Raw genomic sequence first — 8,754 nt, 5'->3', positions numbered from 1 at the left:
AGTTTGTGTCCCATCCGACCTACCGGCTGCCTACTACTCGGCTTTAACACGTGCGTATGTGACATCGGTGCAGGGAATCGACCCCCACACGACAGATTCTAAACAAGGCCAGACGGTCTTCCTCAAGTCTGGCGCTCCCGAAAGCCACACGGCCGACCCTCCAAATCCACGGCCCAGATCGTATGTTGTTCAATGTCCCGACTTCCCACTGCCTCGACGACACCAGAGCTAGCTACCTATCTCCTGGTTTTACGAACACAAAACGAAACACAACCCAGGTCTGTCCCGGGCTTTCTCAGTCTGCTCCTGTGCTCTGCTCCCTTGAACATACCCACGGAAGGTGAAGATGCTGTGTGTATAGTCTGAGATGGGAGCAAACAGAACCGGGTTGCAGCTCAAACTGGCTCATTAAAGAAAACACAACCTGACAACCTTGGAAAAACTGAGGGTCCTGAGCTTGAGGACTTTCTGGTGGCTTATTTTTGTGCTTCTGGAAGGTTGCAGCTGAAACTGAAATTTGTTTCTCTAGCACCGTGGCAGGAGAAAGCAAACGAACATCTTGTCCTCTGTGGGGAGGCCGCTAGAAGAAGCCGGGTCCATGCACTGCAGGCAGAGGCCATGGGGTTCACCTTCTTCCCCCTCAGGAGTGAATGAGGGAGGCCTCGCTTTGCAGGCTCTGGGGGCCTTTCCTCTTTTAAAAAGCTGGATGGGGGCGCCTGGGTGGCTCAGTTGGTTAAACATCCGACTCTTGGTTTCAGCTCAGGTCATGATCTCATGGTCCATGAGTTCGAGCCCCGCGCAGGGCTCTGTGCTGATAGGGCAGAGCTTGCTTGGGATTCTCTCTCCCTCTCTCTGCCCCTCCCCTGCTCATGAGCACGTGCGTGCTCTCTCAAAATAAATAAATTTTAAAAAATGCTCTATGAAGTTGTTGAGTGTTTGAGGTCCTTCTCAGCTCTAACAAGGGACTAAAACCCAAACCTCCCACACTGAGATTATTCCCTGTGGTTGTGTTAATACTGCTGCCTGCATCCCGGGTTAACAGAGCACAGATCTGGGAGGCCAGGAGATGCCCCCTAGGTGTGTGTGTCCCTGGTTCAGTGATGCCCATCACTGAGCTGCTGTTTGTGGGCGAACTCAGCCATTAGGAAACTTCCCCCGGATGCTGTCTCTACTTATCAGCAAAACTGAGGGACCCAGGCTGGTGGGAACTTGGCCCCATAAAAGCGAAAAACCTGAGACAGGAAACATGTGGACTCAGAGGCACGATGAACCAAATGTGTCTCCTGTCTGACTCATGGCCTCACTGAGCATGACCTTGACAATCAGGGCCCATCTGCCAAAGAGGTGTGGGGGTGGTGGTAGGGGTGGTGGTCACTTCACACCAGGAGTCGGCCTGGCAGCAAGTCTGTCCCCAGGCTGTGTCTGTGTGTCAGGGAGCACCTCGAGGGACCCAGTTACCTCTGTCCCCAGTGACAGTCAAGACCCATTAAATATTGGCCCATCTGAACTGAACTTTTATACCACTCAACACCCCTGTCTTGCCCAAACAAAACTCACGCACACACAAAACTGCATGTGGAGGAAGCTGACCTTGGCATAACAGCTCACCATGGATGCGCACGATTAACCTTCCCCCGAGCCCAGAAAGCTTTTTCTTCCTCTTCTGAATATGTGTCTGAATGGTCATTTTTTTTTTTAAGCAGCAGAGAGGAGAAAAGCATTTCATTCCCCCACCTCCCTGGAAAGGAAGCATTTTATTTGTTTTTTTTAATTAAAATTCTTGTCTTCCTTTTTCAGATTTTATTTTTAAGCAATCTCTACACCCAATGTGGCATTCGAACCCACAACCCTGAGATCAGGATTCACATGCTCCTTGGACGAAACCAGCCAGGCATCCCAAAAGGAGGCATTTTAAACAAAGAGGATGGTGAAGGATTAGAGCTTGCTCATTAGTCAAGCTAACACAGTCTGCACTCAATCCCAGCACTGCATTTACTTTTCGCCTTGCCGTCTGCACCTCAGCTTCCCTATCTGTAAAATGGGAATACAAATCCCTATCATAGAAGAGGATGGAGATAATAATGCATACAGAGCGCTGGGTACAGTGGCTACTACGTGATAGATGCTCAATAAACGTTAGTTCTCACTGTGATGTCCGAGTCAGAGCAATGTTGGATTTTACTTGTTTTCCTATTTGTATACACTGCAGGGTGTCTTCCCACAGCAGGTATGTACAGGATTGAGCTGTGGCGGGCCTTCATCTGTCAAGGTATCATTCTCTAAAGCCGACCCTGTCCTTCCCTGCCAATTTCTGCACTCATCGATGTAAAACAGGGACTGGAAATGACATTTCAGTCAGAGAAGCATCTCGAAGCAGCACACGGAGGTGTGATGCTCGGCACTGTTTCCACGGCCTCTGGGATGAGATGTGGCAGCCGGCTGACAGTCACCTAGTAGAATTCCCTACTGGAGAGCTCAGAGCAGGAGATGAACAAAGGGGCTGGGGTCCCTGGGGGCTGCAGGGAGTGAGGCTGTCAAGGGAGCGTCATGAATTAAACTGGACCCTAGTGTGGTAGAAGGGTGCTGTTAGGCTGCCGTGGGCAGGATGCTGACAGAACCTCTGCTGGCCTCCGGGGACCTGAGGCTGCCGGTAAGGCTGAGGTGGGGTAAGCCAATCAGCCTTGAGACTGGTGGCAGTCGCCCCAGGGCAGGAGCAAACCCAGCTTCCCTCCTGCTTCTCCCTGCCTGGTGAACAAGGTGTGCGGCGTTTTGACACAGCCCTCCCTCTCACATGGCTTCAACCACGCCTCCTCTCTCCCACCTGCTGTGGCAACGCAGTGACATCCCCATTCTATAGGAGGGAAGACGGAGGCTGGAAGGGAGGGGCTCACTCACCAGGCACCTGTGGCCAAACTAGTGCACGACTCACGGTTTTTCTCTGTCGAGTCTGGTTTAAAAAATGCACAACGGGGGGCGCCTGGGTGGCGCAGTCGGTTAAGCGTCCGACTTCAGCCAGGTCACGATTTCGCGGTCCGTGAGTTCGAGCCCCGCGTCGGGCTCTGGGCTGATAGCTCGGAGCCTGGAGCCTGTTTCCGATTCTGTGTCTCCCTCTCTCTCTGCCCCTCCCCCGTTCATGCTCTGTCTCTCTCTGTCCCAAAAATAAATAAACGTTAAAAAAAATTAAAAAAAAAAAATGCACAACGGATGCAGGGTTGACATGTGCAATTTCACATACCTGGATTTCATTCTACTGTCAGAAATGGCCCTTCCCTAACTTGATTGCTTTACTGAAATCCATTTTTTTTTTTTTGCCTTTATAAAAAGAAGTCCCATTTTTCAGTAACTGAATTGCTCCTAGCTACTTTTTCTCTCCCCCAGCTGGTGAGGTTTTGTAGACCATTTCTCTTCCTCCTATATTCGATAAGTAAGAGTAGTGAATTGATCAGCTGCCTCACTAACATGATGAGGATAAATGGGGTGGCAGGCTTTAATAAAATGCAGCTCTGGCAAAAAATGAAGGCAGGGAGGTCATCACAAATTCTACGTAAGGAGGTCATCACAAATTCTATATCAAGATTGGTTTTCTGAGGCCAAATAGATGGATTAATATCAGAGGGAGAGAACTGATAATGACAATATCTGAGTTGTAAGGACCTTTAAATTCTACCCCCCACCCCCGCATTTATTGCTTGAAGTGGTTGGCCAGTGTTTTTATTGAATGCTTCCCGTGGTGGGGAACTCACTACCCCTGTGTCATCTCATTCCATCTTTGGAAGGCTTTGCTCTGACTTTTAAACGTTCTTATTTATGCTTTGATGAAATTTGAATCGTTGAAGAGTGCATCATTAGAACAGCTCTAATCCCTGCAGCCATACTGAGTGAGGCTAATTCTTATCTATAAAACCTCTCTGGTTATTTTCTTCTGATGAGTCAGTGACCTTCATCAAGTGTAGGGGACATCTATCGAGTTCATGGCTACCCCTCCTCTTTCTCCATAGGAATGCTGTGGTATTTGTCCTGTCTCCCTAATGCAACAATAAGAACCGAAGCCCCCAGCCACGCCCACAGCTAAGCACAGTCACGTGACTGAGGTTCTGCCAATCGGATGTACTGGAACGAAGAAACTCTGATTGAGAAGCGGGCACGGTGAAGGAATGGAAGCTTCGTGGTGCAAGTGGAGGTGGAGGCATCGCTCTTTGTGGCAGGTTGAATTCCTGAGGCAGGAATGGTGTTGGTGCTCGTGGCAGGAGCAGTCACGGGAATCGAGTTCCTGGTCACTGTGGAGCTGCCATCATGGATTTCTGCTTTCGTAGCATTTGGTGGCAGCAGTGACTTTATCAGGCCTTTCCTGTGTCATGGCTTGTAAGTTACTCCTAAAAGCCCTGCCTTTATTTGAGTTTTTTTTTTTCTAAGTTTCTTTATTTGAGAGAGAGATCAAGAGATTGTGAGCGGGGGAGGGGCAGAAAGAGAGGGAGAGAGAGAACCCCAGGCAAGCTCCACGCTGTTAGCGTGGAGCCTGATCAGGACCCCATCTCACGAACCATGAGATCATGACCTGAGCAGAAATCAAGAGTCAGATGCTTAACCAGCTAAAGCTCTGCCTTTAACATGATTTCTCTAGCCCATCAACAATTGTATGAGTTGTCTAATATCTTTGAATAAATCCCCTTTCTTCTTAAATTAGCCAGAGTTGCTTGCTGCTGGGAACCCTGACTCATACAGGCCCTAAACTGAATGTACCACTCCAGGAGGGATCTCTGCAGTGCAGAGAGGAGCACCATCACCTCCTTATTCTAGTGATCATGCTCCTATTAATGTAGTCTATAGCTAAATGAGCTCTTGTAAGCAATGATATCACATAGCTGATTTTCATTAAACTCCCTGGTCAGTTGAAACCCTCACATGTCAGGAGTACAGACAGATTCATTCCCTGGTCTAAGGAATTTCTAGAAAAAAAGACTTTATGTACTTTCTTATTATTTTCTTATTATTTGTTCAACAGAAAACAATGTCTGAACGTCCCCCAACAATATTTAATGTGTGAGGGTGACTCCTTTGAAGTACTGGAAATGCAGTCATTCCCTTGACAAGGAAAGAGTAATTATGGATAAAATCTGCCTCTCTTTCTTCTTGCCACCCACTCATTCCCCACAGCAAACGACAGACAAGTCTCAAGGTCACCCAGCAGTCATTTCGAACCAGATGCTTCACTCAGCCCATTCCACCATCAAGGTAATTTTCGTGAAGGTGGAAGAGACAGCTGTCTTTGATTGTCCCTTCTTGATCCTCCTGTGTGTCCCTGCCACTCTCAGGAGGCCTTTGGGAATGCAGAAAGAGGTCTTGTAAAAACAGTCTTACAATAAACAAGAGTTTTCTTCTTTGCTTCTCTGGCCAACACAGTAGGGAAAATGAAAACCAAAGCGGGAGAGGTTGGGTGCTTTAAGTCATAGCAGGGAGGCGGGTCCACATGTATGCTAGGCCATCAGTAAACACCCGTGAAATAAATACATTTGATCTGGACTAAAAGCAGACCAGGAAAAGTGAAGGCGGAGTGTGTGAATAATTCCTTAGGCTTGTGTGAATAATAAACACTCCACCTAGGAAAATATAACTTGAAATGATTTCCCTAGATGTATTCCTTATTTATTTTAAAAGTTTTTTCATGTTTATTTTTGAGAAAGAGAGCGAGAGAGAGCAAGCATGAGCAGGGGAGGGGCAGAGAGGGAGACAGAATCCGAAGCAGGCTCCAGGCTCCAAGCTGTCAGTCAGTACAGAGCCTGATGGGGGGCTCGAATCCATGAACTGTGAGATCATGACCTGAGCTGAAGTCGGATGCTCAACCGACTGAGTCACCCAGGTGCCCTCCCCCCAGATGTATTCCTAAAATGTCTTCATGGTCTGGGATGAAAGGAAAGGCTCATAACAACCCACAAGGTTGAGATTCCAAAGAGGCAAGTGACAAGATGAGAGCCACAGGTGAATTCTGGCAGCAGAAAGGATTGGAGATGAATCTGTGACTTCCATCCTTGACACCTTTGCTATGGGAAGGGTGGTCCCTGGATGGGCATCATGAGCACTGCCTAGATGCTTATTGGGAATGTGGAAGCACAAGCCGGACCCAGCCCCACTTAATCAGAACCTGCATTTCAACCAGATCCCCAATGATGCGCATATAGAGTGAGTCTGAGAAGCACTTCCCTACACCATCCGTGAGATGTTTGGAGAAGCCAGTCAGTGGTAGAAGGACCTAACTGCACAGCTGAAAGACCATTTAGACCAAGTGAGGGCAGTGGTCCTCCATGATCCATCACCGACACCGAAGTGCTGGACTAACAGCACAGAACGGTCGCACCTGGATGCTGCAGGATGAGAAAGTCCTGTCCAGCTCTCAGGAGATGTCACTGTTTTCTGGGAGCTATGGATGGAGAATCAGCTACCAGAGCCAAGCTGTCTCACTGCCATACTTCCTGACATGCACATGCATTTCATTAAAAGGAGAGGAGACACTGGGGAATACTACTCAGCAATAAAAAGGAACAGACCCATGATACACACACCAGCATCCTTGGACGGATCTCAAGGGCACTGTGCTGAGTGAAGAAAGCCACTTACTCTACAGTTCCATTTATAGGACATTCTCAAATTGACAGAACTATAGAGGTGGAGCTCAGATCTGTGTGGCTGCCAGGGGCTGGGTTGTATGAGAGCAGGAAGGGGGTGGGTGTGACTAGGAAGAGGTAGCACAGGGACACCTTTGTGGTATAGAACAGTGATTGTGGTGGTGGTAAAATGGATTTATACATGTGATAGAATGGCATCGAACTGGACACATGCATTGCTGCCAATGTCAAGCTCCTGGTTTTGATATTGTACTAGAGATCCTTAAGATGCAATCATTGATGGGGAGTGGGTGAAGGGTACAAGGACTTCTCTGTACTATCTTTGCAACTTCCTGTGAATCCGTCATTATTTAAAAACAAAAAGTGAAAAGAACAAAACAAAAAGGAGACGGTGGTCATGGGGCTATGATTTGGTGAGATGCATCCTTATAATAAAACATCCTTGGAGCCTTGTCGTAAGGCTTTTACTGGGTTTCTTGCTTTTTTTTTTTTTTTTTTTTTTACCTCCAAGACATTGTACTCCCTTTTCCTAAGTCCTCCTGGATGCCATCTGGAATGTTTTATCACCCTAAATGGTGTTACCACAAGGTTCTGATACGTGAGCGTAGCAAGAAGAGTGTGACATGTCCAGTCTAGGCTCACAGAACATCAGCTCGGAAAGACTTTCATTTAGAGTTGAAGAGACAGGTGCAGAGTGGAGAAGAGGCCTGTCCAAGGTCACCAAGTAGCCAACGGCAGCAACAGGACCAAGGGCAGTATCCGCTGCCCAGTGCAGAGCCCCTTCATACCACCACCCCCCTCTCCCCCGGCAACTCTTCATCCCAGAGGTTCGAGGTGGCATTAAAATTCAGAACTCATCCGAGGTTAACTCTGAACGGCAACATCCAAAGAACGCATCAACGGCATCAGGGCATCTCTTTTAATTGCCTATTCACGCAGACAGATTGTCTTTTCATATTCGGAGCTAAACTTGGAGGCACGTCCTTTCATAGGGCACTTGTTATCCCACTGCCTCATCAGTAATGGGAACTAATGTGCAACGTGATTGCTGAGTACAAATTCTATTTTTTCCTACCAAGCAGGAAGTTTAAAATCTGCGGGGTTATTTTTAAAGGGGGTGAAAAAATAGGCATCGTACCAGCTTCCCAATGGTCCTGTCCAAAGGCACCTGCTGCTTTATTCAAGGCATTGGCCAGGTTGGGAGGATGAAGTTTCACCAGGGGGATTTCTGGGTGGAAGGGTAGGAGAGGAGTGTCCACACACTCAAGTGGCAGGAAAGGATGTGGGCTGGCTGCTGGTTTGATGAGGACAGCGACCCCAGATTTTTCTGGAGTTGACATTCGGTATTGGTTTCCTTTGGGGATTTGTGGCTACCTACCTTCTCTTCAAAGAGCCAGGGTCCCCAGCCCTGGACTGAGAGTTGGGCCAGTGGGTCTGTCGCTGCTTGGTCATTTGTGGGACAGCCTTGGACTCATGCCATATGAGTCACAGAAATGTGAGTCTCACGTTTCTGAGTAGATGAGGAGTTTGAGGAAAGCGAATCCCCACAACCCTAATATTTAACAAATATAGTAATAACGTGAAAGTATTTTTAGTACTAACATTTAGTGTTTACATGAAAATATTTTGTGTGAAATATTTATAGTACTTATATGAAAGAAATCAAGTTGAACTTGGCTTCCATTGACTTAAACATTTCTTGATCACTCACTTTGTGTGAGGCACCATGCTAGGAAGTAAGATTGCAATCGAGCTGTTTTGGGGGGAATTTCTCCATATCCCCTGGACTAAGTAGCACAACCCTAGAGATCACACACCTCCGTGGGTTGCTGCAGAATGGCTACAGTAGAAAGTTCTAGAAACAAAGGGCAAAATTGTTAACCTTCCCTTCCTTGTGTGAATCATCAGTTTCTCCTTCCCTCTGCTTAGTTTTAGAAGTTTGGGAATTACTTTCTCTGCTACTAACTGTGTAGGACCTGTGCAAACTGTCTCACTTAATCTTTCCAATGACCCTTTTTTAAGTATTTTAGAGAAAGAAATGTGGGTGGAGGGGTAGAGAGAGAAGGAGAGAGAATCCCAAGCAGAATCCACTCTCAGTACTGAGCCCGACATGGGGCTCGAACTCACAAACTGT

This window comes from Felis catus, chromosome B4 (assembly GCF_018350175.1).
Source record: "Felis catus isolate Fca126 chromosome B4, F.catus_Fca126_mat1.0, whole genome shotgun sequence".
Lineage (NCBI taxonomy): Eukaryota > Metazoa > Chordata > Mammalia > Carnivora > Felidae > Felis > Felis catus.
The sequence above is the reverse complement of the archived record's forward strand: the minus strand, read 5'-3'. Positions refer to the sequence as shown.